The 12026-nt window shown below is 36.0% G+C and overlaps 1 long non-coding RNA gene across 3 annotated transcripts in view; it reads left to right on the forward strand.

Moving 5' to 3' along the window:
* LOC120097925 (uncharacterized) overlaps positions 1-12026 on the forward strand; it is a 56576-nt gene that overhangs the window by 32051 nt on the left and 12499 nt on the right. For all 3 annotated transcript variants that reach the window (XR_015641330.1, XR_015641331.1, XR_015641329.1), the window contains 2 exons: positions 6506-6612; positions 6716-6951. This is a non-coding gene — a long non-coding RNA (uncharacterized LOC120097925). The remainder of the gene's footprint in view (positions 1-6505; positions 6613-6715; positions 6952-12026) is intronic.

Below are 12026 nucleotides of genomic sequence, written 5' to 3' on the forward strand. Positions count from 1 at the left end.
CTTTGATTTGCATTTCCTGATGACTAAGGATTTTGACTATTTTTCTCTTATAAACATTGATGCAAAAATACAAATACTCAGTAACCTTCCTGCAAACTGAATTCAGGAACACACCAAGATCAAGTAGGCTTCATCTGAGGGATATAAGGATGGTTCAATATATGAAAATCCATCAATGTAATCCAGCTTATAAACAAACTGAAAGAAAAAAGTCTCATGATTATCTCATTTTGGTGCTAAAAATCCTTTGATAAAATCCAACACCCCTTCCTGTTAAAGATATTAAAGAAATCAGAAATACTGGACACACACCTAAAGATAATCAAAGCAATATACAGCAAGCCAGTAGCTAAAATCAAACTAATCGGAAAGAAACTAAAATAAGGACAAGACAAGGTTGTCTACTCTCTCCCTATCTGTTCAATATAGTACTCAAAGGTCCAGCCAGACTAATAACACAACTAATGGAGATAAAAGGGAAAAATTGGAAAGAAAGAAGTCAAAGTATCGTTATTTGCAGATGATAGGATAGTATACATAAACTTTTGGGGGCAATATTCCTACAGCTGAAAAACACCTTCAACAAAGTAGCTGGATACAAAATTAACCTAAAGAAATTAGTATCCCTCCTTTATACAAATGATAAACAGGCCGAGACAGAAATTAAGGAAACAACATCCTTTATAATAGCCATGAATATTACAAAATATCTAGGTATAACTTTAACCAGGCAAGATTTGTCTGACAAAAACTTCATATTCCTGAAGAAAGAAATTGAAGAAGCTACCTTAATATGGAAAGATTCTCCATGCTCATGGATAGGCAGGAATAGTGAAAATGGCCATCTTACCAAAAGCAATGTATAGATTCAATACAATCCCCATCAAAATTTCAACACAATTTTGGTAGACCCAAAACAAGCAATTCTCAACTTCATATGGAAAAACAAAAAATCTGGGATAGCCAAATCAATCCTGAAGAATAACAGAACTTTGGGAAGAATCACCATCCCTGACCTCAAGCTGTACTATAGAGCAATATTGATTAAAAAAAAAAACAAAAAACAAACCAAACCAAAACAGCAACAAAAATACTCAACAAAACAACCACCCCAACAAACAAAGAAAAATATCCAGTATGGTACTAGTTGAGAATCAGACAGGTTGATCAATGGAATAAAATTGAACAGCCAGAAATATATCCATATACCTATGGGCACCTGAATTTTGATAAAGAATTCTAAACAAGAAAGCATTTCCGTAAATGGTGCTGCTCTAATTTGATGTCTATATGTAGAAGAATGTAAATAGATCTCTCTGTACACAGTTTAAGTCAAAGTAGATCAAGGACTTCAACATAACACCAGATATACTACATCTTACAGAAGAGAAAATGGAAAATAACCTTGAATGCAATGGTGGAGGAGATAATTTCCTGAACAGAACACCAGTGGCTTATTCTGTAAGATAAGCAGTTGTTAAATGGAATCTCAAGAAACTGTAAATCTTCTATAAGGTAAAGGTCACTATCTATATGCCAAAAAGGCAGCCTACAGATTGGAAAAGCATCTACCACTGTTCTTTTGTGACCAAGAGAAGTAATTGATTTTGAAAACATTCCACATGAATGTGAATGAAAATATTTCAGCTAAAGAAATTGAACTGATGTCAGATATGCAGGGTTTTTAAAAATTATTATTAGTAGTAGTAGTAGTTGTATGTATGTATGAATGAATGTATGTATGTATGTATGTATACCTTTATTTACTTCAATATTCAAGGGTTTGTGGAATATTAGTGTTACCTTTTAAACTAGGCCACTTTTCAAGTAATCAAATTAAAATACTCCATTGTTTTAATCAGATAGATCCCTGGGAGAAAAACACCAGAAACAATGTAATTTTTTAATATTTCAAAACTTTTAATTATGGACATTTAGTTCAGTGATGAGATTGAGCATGCTAGAGAAAACAGAGTTGTTCATCATGATAGTATGAAAGATAGAAAGAGAAGGGGATGGAGGGAAGAGTGGTGGTGGAAGAAGAAGAGAGAAGAGGAGGTGGAAAAGGAACTGAGAAAGTAAAAATGAGGATGGAGGGATGACAAGAGGTAGGTAGATATAGAAAAGTAAGAGAGACCAAGATGGCGACAGCTAGAAGAACCAGGGAGATATATTCTTCATCCCTTCAGAAGCACATACTAATGAAATGCTTCCTCCAATTAGATCCCACCTCCTTCTAGCCCACTTCTTATATCCTCATCTACCAGAACTATCATAATCCAGTGACTTCTACACAGTGCCACTAGTTGATGACCAAAGCTTTAGCACCTAAGTTGTTACGAACCATTTAGGTTCAAAGTTTACTGCACACTAAATTTATAAAACTGGATTTCATTTTCGATTCATTTATTTGTATCTTCATAGTTTGGCACACACAACAATAGAACCTTAGTGGGTTTTTTCATTGATGAATATGAAGTGTCCTTCCTTATCTTTTTTTTATTTTTTGATAACTTTTGGTCGAAAGTTGATTTTATTCGATATTACAATGGCTACTCCAGCTTGTTTCTTGGGACCATTTGCTTGAAAGATTTTACTCTGACGTAGTGGCTGTTTCATCACTGAGGTGTGTTTCCTGTATGCAGCAAAATGTCAGGACCTAGTCTGTCTTTTTCTTGGGGAATTGAGTCCATTGATGTTAAGAGATATTAAGGATATTAGTGATTGTTGTTTTCTGTTATTTTGTTGTTAGAGGTGGGATTATCTTTGTGTGGCTCTCTTCTTTTGGTTTTGTTGCAAGATTACTTTCTTGCTTTTTCTAGGGTGTAGTTTCCCTCCTTGTGTTGTAGTTTTCCATCTATTATGCTTCTTAGGGCTGGATTTGTGGAAAGATATTGTGTAAATTTGGTTTTGTCATGGAATATCTTGGTTTTCCCATCTATGTTAATTGAGAGTTTTGCTGGGTATAGTAGCCTGGGCTGGCATTTGTGTTCTCTTAAGGTCTGTATGACATCTGACCAGGATCTTCTGGCTTTCATAGTCTCTGTTGAGAAATCTGGTGTAATTCTGATAGGTCTGCCTTTATATGTTACTTGACTTTTTTCCCTTACTGCTTTTAATATTCTTTGTTTTGCATATTTGGTTTTTTTTTACTATTACATGACAGGAGGAATTACTTTTCTGGCCCAATCTATTTGGAGTTCTGTAGGATTTTTATATGTTTATGGGTATCTCTTTATTTAGGTTATGGAAGTGTTTTCTTCTATAATTTTGTTGAAGGTATTTACTAGCCCTTTAAGTTGGGAATCTTCTCTCTCTCTTCTATACCGATTATCCTTAGGTTTGAACATCCATTGTGTCCTGGATTTCCTGGATGTTTTGGGTTAGGAGCTCCTTGTGTTTTGCATTTTTTGACAGTTGTGTTTTCTATGGTATCTTCTGCCCCTTAGACTCTCTCTTCTATCTCTTGTATTCTGTTGGTAATGCTTGCGTCTACGGCTCCTGATCTCTGTTCTACGTTTTCTATCTCCAGGATTGTCTCCCTTTGTGATTTCTTTATTGTTTCTATTTCCATTTTTAGTCCTGGATTGTTTTGTTCAATTCCTTCACCTGTTTGGTCGATTTTTGTGTTTCCTTTTTAAAGGCTTCTACCTGTTTACCTGTGTTGTCCTGTATTTCTTTAAGGGAGTTATTTATGTATTTCTTACAGTCCTCTAACATCTTTGTGAGTTTTGATTTTAAAACAAAATCTTGCTTTCCAAGTGGTATCCAGCACTGGCTGTGGTGGGAGAACTGGGTTCTGATGATGCCAAGTCACCTTGGTTTCTATTTTCGGTTCTTGCCCTTGCCTCTTGCCTCTGCTTATCTCTGGGGTTAGTTGGTCTTGCTGCCTCTGACAGTGGCTTTACCTTCTTGTAAGCCTGTATGACAGCAGTACTGGGAGATCAGGTCTCTCCCCAGGGGATCTGGGTATAGAGAACTGTAGCACTGGGCCAGCTCAGGGCTCAGGCAGAAACCAGAAAGATCATGCCCCAGAATGTTCCTCAGTTCCTGTGTCCTAAGGACTCTGGATGGGTTCTTGTTGGGCCAGGAATACGAGCAGAAATGGTGGTCTTACCAGTGTCAGCACTTTTTAGAAACCAGCTCTCTTCCAGTGGGATATGGGTACAGAGATCTGTGCCACAGGGCCAGCTCAGGGCATAGAGAGTAGCCCAGAGCATGTTTTTCATTTTAATGTTGGTCTTTACTTGTCTTTCCTTTGTATTTATAAAATCCTTATCATCCATCCTGAACTCTTTATTTGGATGTATTTATTGTTTTGATTTGTTTGTTTGTTTGTTTTTAGTACATTTTAGGAACTGATATCACTATTTTCTGAGTGATTTGAACTGCTAACACAGTCTTTGACTTCAAAAGGTGTTCAACTAGTCTCACACACTAGCCAAGAAAATTATTGTCGTTTCTAAAGGACATCTTTAACCCTATGGACCTGGGTTGTTAGTATGTCTTATGTGATTTCTCCAGCAGCATCTATGTTTCAGAATATAATTTCTTCTCTCAATGAGCTGTATTTAGAGACTTTTTAGAAGTACACTTTTCCTTTCCTTTTTGATATTTATCTTTCTCTTGCCATTACTTTCCCCCTCATGTTTACTCTATCATCACTGCCTATACAATTCTGCCCTGAGTTTTGGGTTGTTCTTATACTGGGAAAGAAAGAATACCTACAGGGAAGATGATTCCCCCTAAGCCAAACAGAGCCAGTGTCACCTTTTTTGAATAAGGAAGAATTAATTCCTTCTTAATGCTCATCTCTCAGGCTACAGAATCTCTAGTTTTGTTTTGTTCACTGCCTGTTCCTTAGATCTGGTGTTTCTAGTGTCTGACATACAAGATGCCCTGAAAAACAGAGGAAGGCAAAAGGATTTATTCTTTTATGGCCAATGGTAGAGAATTAGGAGGTCTCCATTTCATCTTCCAATGAAGTGTTCTTCCCTGTCTTTGACTTTCAAGAGCAGGTAAAACTGTCCATATCACTTGCCCCTTTGCCTTTAAAGCAAAGAGATTAGGCTTGATCATATAAATCCAATATTGCTTTAGGCAGTCTTCTTAGCTTCTTCCTTGAACTCTCTGACTTATATTCCAGAAAACTAGGATTTACAGGCTTGATGCTGTACAGAGTAACCTTGTCTAGTTTCTCTGCAAGTATTATAGATTATAAATCATTAGCATGCTTGATTCAGTGGCTAAGACACTATTGGCATTTAAACAACAACAAAAGAGGAATTTGATGATGGTATGTTAGAGTGGAGAGTTAAGGAGGTATATATAGGTAGCATCTCCTCAGAATCCTCTACACAGATTCTCCCCTATTTCCAGAAAGACGTTTAAAATTGCCTCTCTTTCCTCCTCAATAGAAATAGGTTTTTAATGGTTTCATAAAATTCATGGATTCAAAATACTACTGCAAGGTAATCACTAAATGTCTTAGTATCTAAAAATAATCTCAATTTAACATTTTCTAATATATGCCACAAAGCATCAATTATTATATTTAGATAGAAATATATTTAGATGGTGTTCTTTTTCTGAATAAAATTTCAAACAAAGGACTTTAATCATTACTCCTTTAGATATTCTTATTGTGTATGTAGAGTCCCTCTGCTGATGTGCAGTTCAACACAAGTTGTTTATCTTCATTGCTGACACAACCTTCCCAACTCATATGACAACTATTGGTTACCTTTGGGCACAATAAATATTTGATTGTGTACGCATTTGCTCTTTAGGATTATTTCTATGTATTCTGGGTTAATGAATTTGTACAAGTTGCATAGAACTCTCAGAGCAGCCAGTTGATGAAATTGTATTTGGAAAACTATTCAGAGTACTAAAAATGATAAACATAACACAGTTTCTGCATAAACATTGAACAAAATACTAAGTTCATTCAATCTAGCTTTTGATCTGTACTTTGATTTCTTAGTTCTAGAAACCGACAGAAAGAAAATCCTTTTCCCACTCAACCAGGCACAGCCTCTGACATTTCACTTCAACCATTGGCTCACTACAGAAGGAAGATTAATTTGCTCTAACTCAGGAAGAGGATAATTAATTGAAACTCCCTTCATTTACTTTCCCTCAGTTAAGAGCTTTTCAAGAAACATTTACTTGTTGTGAAAGTGAAAATGTAAAAAAACTATTATTGGGATTTAATATTACCATGTGGTTCAATAAGTACACAGTCTAGTCTTATTATCCTCAGCATCTGTCATGCAGATACGTGTTACCACATCTATCTCGATATACACAGTTTAGAATAAAGTAGGTTCACCATTTGACTCAAGTTGTTTCTTAATAACTTTGGTTTTGCTCATGTTGAATTTTATTTATCTACAAAATTTATAATTTATGAAATACTCATGCTACAACTTGCACTTTGCGCCTTGAAACTTGATGGTTTTGACATCAGATTTACAAATGGATTTCCTGACTCCCCTTCTAGCCTGCACCTTTTGCCTGGGCAGATCATCAGCATGTCTGCCCCTCTAAAGACCCCACAGTCTGAAGGCTCCCAGGAGATCCTCTGTACCCATAGCAACCTGGCAATAGGTAAGAGACACTCCTAATTACTGTAGCAGCTGGGACTCCCCAATGAGCTCAGTGAACTCAGATCCCATCCTCTTCACTTGAATTCTACCTCCCTTCCCACCAGGGTACATCATCAGTGTGATCCTCTGAAGACCCTACAGTTTGAAGGTCTACCAGAAGATCTGCTGCAGGCAGATACTTTGGAACCACAAGAACCCAGTTCTCTCATCACAGCAAACTCTGGATACCCCAACACACCTGAAAATCAGAATGCTGACCTAAAATCCAATTTCACAAAGATAATAGCATCCTTTAAGGAGGATCTAAATAACTCACCGAAAGAAGCATAGGGAAACACAGGTAAGCATGTTGAAGCCCTTAAAGATGAAACAAATAAATTCTTTTAAAAATACAGGAAAACACAACCAAACAGGTAAGGGAATTGAATAAAGAGGTACAAGACTTTAAAGAATGGAACTAGAAACAATAAAGAAATAAAAAGTGGAGGTAACCCTGGAAATGAAAAAGCTAAGAAAGTGATTAGGAGCTACAGATGCAAGCATCAACAACAGAACACAAGATAGAAAAGAAAGAATATCAGGCATAGAAAATAACTTAGAGGATATTGACATAATGGTAAAGGAAATACAAAACATAAAAAGCTCCTAACCCAAAACATTCAGGAAATCTAGGATACAATGAAATGACCAAGAGTAAGAATAATAGGAATAGAAGAAAGTGAGGATTCCCAGATTAAAGGACTAGAAAACATCTTCAACAAAGTCATAGAAGAAAATCCCCTAACCTAAAGAAAGAAATGCCCATAAATGTACATAAAGCCTATGAAATACCAAATAGATTGAACCAGAAAAGAAAATACTCCCATTACATAGTAATCAAAACACTAAATCAACAGAACAAAGAAAGAATATTACAATCTGTAAGGGAAAAGGATCACGTAACATATAAAGGCAGACATATTTGAATTACACTAAGCTATGGAACAGACTCTAAAAGCCAGAAGAGCCTGGACAGAGGTCATACAGACCATAAGAGAACACAAATGCCAGTCTAGGTTATTATACCCTGCAAAACTCTCAATCATCATAGATGGATAAACCAAAATATTCCAGGAAAAAACCAAATTTAAACAATATTTATATACCAACACAGCCCTACGGAGAATTCTAGAAGGAAAACTCCAGCACAAGGAGGGTAGCTACATGAAATAAAAGACCAAGAAATTAAACATCTCAGAAAAAAACAAAAAGGAGAAAATCATACACATAATACTACCTACAACAAATATAGCAAGCATATGTATTTAATATCTCTCAACATCAATGGACTCATTTCCCCAATAAAAAGATAAATGCTAACAGACCGGATATGCAGGCATAACCCAGCATTTTGCTTCACACAAGAAAAAATCCTCAATGACAAAGAGAGACACTTTCTCAGATTAAAAGGCTGGAAAACAAATTCCAAGCAATTGGTCTCAAGAAACAAGCAGAAGTTGCCATTTTAATATTCAATAAAATAGACTTTCAAGCAAAAGTTATTAAGCAAGATGGAGAAGGACACTTCTTACTCATCAAAGGAAAAATTTACCGGGAGAAAAATCTCAACTTTGAACAACGATGCCCCAAATGTAAGGGCATTCACATTCATAAAAGAACTTTACTGAAGATTAAAATGCACATTCAAACCCACATAATAATAGTAGGAGACTTCAATACCCCATACTCACCAATTGACAGGCCATTGAGACAGAAACTAAGCAGAGATACAGTAAACCTAATAGAGAGCCAAATGAAATACAAAACATTTCACCTTAAAACATTTCTCAGCACCTCATGGTACCTTCTCAAAAATTGACCATAGAATCTGACACAAGACAAGCCTCAACGGATACAAGAAGATTGAAATAATCCCAAGAATCCTATCAAATCACCACAGACTAAAGCCAAACTTCTATAACAACAACGACAACAGCAACAACAACAAAAAAAATCAGAGAAACCCATATACCCATGGGAAGTGAACAAATCTCTACTCAATAAATAAAAATACTCAAGAAATAAAGAAAAATTAAAGACTTGTTGGAATTTAATGAAAATGATGACATGGCATACACAAACTTATGGGACACAATGAAAGCAGTGCTAAGTAGAACCTAGTTAGCTATAAGTAACCTAGTAAAGAAATTGGAGATGTCCTACATTAACAACTTAACACCATGCCTAAAATCCTAGGACAAAAAGAAGCGTACACAGGCAAGAGTAGTAGAGCGCAGTAAATAGTCAAGCTCAGGGCCAAAATCAACCAGATAGAAACATAGAGAACAATACAAAGAATCAACAAAACCAAAAGCTCCTTGTTTGAGAAAATCAACAAGATAAATCCGTTGCACAACTAACTAAAGGGTACAGAGATAGGATCCAAGTTAGCAAAATCAGAAATTAAAAGGGAGACATAACAACAGAAACTGAGGAAATTTAAAAAAATATCAGATACCACTACAAAAGCCTATACTCAACAAACTGGAAAATCTAGATTGAAATGGGTCATTTTCTAGACAGATACCACATACCAAAGTTGAATCAGGTAAACTATCATAATAGTCCTATATCTCCTAAGGAAATAGAAGAAGTCCTTAAACAAATCTTAAAACAAAACAAAACAAAAACAAACAAAAAATCCAATAGGGCCAGATGTTTTTAGCATGGAATTCTACCAGACCTTCAAAGAAGAGCCAATACTCCTCAAATGATTCCATAAAACAGAAACAGAAGGAACAATATCCAATTCATTCTATGAAGCCACAGTTACTCTGATAGCTAAACCGTACAAAAAACCCAACAAAGAAAGAGAACTTCAGACCAACTTTGCTTATGAATATAGATGCAAAATACTCAATAAAATTCTAGCAAACTGAATCAAAGAACAAAGAGCAAAACCATTGTTCATCACAATCCAGTAGGCTTCATCCCAGGGATGCAAAGTTGGTTCAATATACAAAAATCCATTAATGAAATTCACTATATAAACAAACTCAAAGGAAAAAACCATATGATTATTTCACTCAATGCTGAAAAAGAATTTGACAAAATACAACACCTCTTCATGACAAAAAGTGTTGGAGAAGTCAGGCGTTCAAGGCCCATAACTAAACATAGCAAAATCAATATACAGCAAACTAACAACCAATATCAAATTAAATGGAAAGATACTTGAAGCAATCTCACTAAAATCAATATCTACTCAATATAGTACTCGAAGTTCTAGCTAGAACAGTAGGACAACAAAAAGAGATCGAGGGGATACAAATTGGCAAAGAAGAAGGCAAGGTACCACTATCTGCAGATGATACATTAGTATATATATATAAGCAACCTCAAAAATTCTACTAAGAACTTCTACAGCTGATAAATAACTTCAGCAAAGTGACTGAATATAAAATTATCTCAAGGAAATCAGTAGCCTTTCTTATACAGATGATAAAAGGGCTGAGAAAGAATATAGGGAAACAACACCCTTTACAATAGTTACAAATAATACAAAATATCTTGAAGTAACTCTAACCAAACAAGTGAAAAATCTGTATGACAAAAATTTCAAATGCCTCAAGAAAGATGTCAAAGAAAACTTCAGAAAATGGAGAGATCACCCATGCTCATGGATTGGTAGGATTAGCACAGTAAAAAAGGTCATCCTATCAAAAGCAGTCTATAAATTCAAAGCAATCCCGATCAAAGTTCTAACAGAATTCTTCACAGATATGGAAAGAGCAAATCTCAATTTCATATGAAAACCAACCAACCAAACAAACAAAAAACCCAGAATAGCAAAATCAATTCTTTACAATAAAGGAACTTCTGGAGGAATCACCAACCCTGACTTCAAGCTATACTACAGAGTAATAATGATAAAAATTGCATGGCATTTGTATAGAGAGAAACAGGTTGATCAATGGAATAGAACTGAAGACTCAGAAACAAACCCATATTCTTGATCTTTGACAAAGAAGCCAAAATTTACAATAGAAAAAGAAAGCATCTTCATTAAATGGCACTGGTCTAACTGGCAGTTGGTATGTAAAAAATGAAAAAAAAATCTGTATTGGTCACCTTGCACAAAGCTCAAGTCCAAGTGAATCAAGGACCTTAACATAAAACCGAATACATTGAATCTAATAGAAGAGAAAGTGGGAAAGAACTCATTGCCATGGGGGGCAGGGTAGATTTCCAAAATAGAACTCCAGTGGCTCAGGCTCTAAGATTAAGAATTGATATATGGGACCTCATGAAGCTGAAAATCTTCTGTAAGGCAAAAGACATTAGTCAATAGGACAAATTGGCAGCCTACATATTGGGAAAAAACTTCACTAACCCTACATCTGAAAGAGGGCAAATATCCCAAATATATGAAGAACTCAAGAAGCTAACCTCCAAAAACACAAAGAACCCAATTTAAAAAGAGGATAGAGACCTAAACAGAAAGTTCACAACACAGGAATCTTGAATGGACAAGAAGCACTTAAAGTAATCTTCATAGTCATTAGTTATCAGGGAAATGGAAATCAAAATGACCCTGAGATACTACCTTATACAAATCAGAATGGTTAAGATCAAAAACTTAAGAGACAGCACATGTTGACAAGGGTATGGAGCAAGAGGAACACTCCTCCATTGCTGGTGGGATTGCAAACTGGTACAACAAATCTGGAAATCACTCTGGAGGTTCCTCAGAAAAGGGGAAATAGATCTACCTGAAGACCCAGCTATATGAGTCTTAGGCATATACTTGCCCACCAACCCACAGGGACATAAGCTCCACTGTGCTCATAAAGGCCTTGTCTGTGATAGCCAGAAGCTAGAAACAACCCAGATGTACCACAATGGAAGAATGCATACAGAAAATGTGGTTCATTTACACAATGGAATACTATTTAGTTATTACAAACAAGGGCATCAGGAATTTTGCAGGCAAATGGATGGAACTAGAAAATATCCACCTGAGTGAGATAACTCAGACCCAGAGGACATACATAGTATGTATTCACTAATAAGTGGATATTAGCCAAAAAGAAAACCCACAAAAAACAGAATACCCAGGATACAATCCACAGAGTAAAGAAAGTTAACAAACAGAAGGGCCAAAGTGAGGAAACTTCAATACCACTTGGGAGGATAAAGAAAGCAATCATAGGAGATGGTGGGTGGAGGCTGGATGGGAGTGGAGAGGGGGATGAGAAAAGGAGAACATGGTCAAGTATGTGGGGGGAGAGCAGGAGAGAAAGTGTTAGGGCCAACAGAAAGAATGGAACTAAGCAAGCACAGGGGATGGAAGGTACTCTAGAAAGTACCAGAGACTTTGGTGGTAAGAGACTCTCAGTACTCAATGGGAGATACCTTAGATAAAATGTCCAACAG

This window comes from Rattus norvegicus, chromosome 17 (assembly GCF_021556685.1).
Source record: "Rattus norvegicus strain SHRSP/BbbUtx chromosome 17, alternate assembly SHRSP_T2T, whole genome shotgun sequence".
In the NCBI taxonomy this organism is placed as follows: domain Eukaryota; kingdom Metazoa; phylum Chordata; class Mammalia; order Rodentia; family Muridae; genus Rattus; species Rattus norvegicus.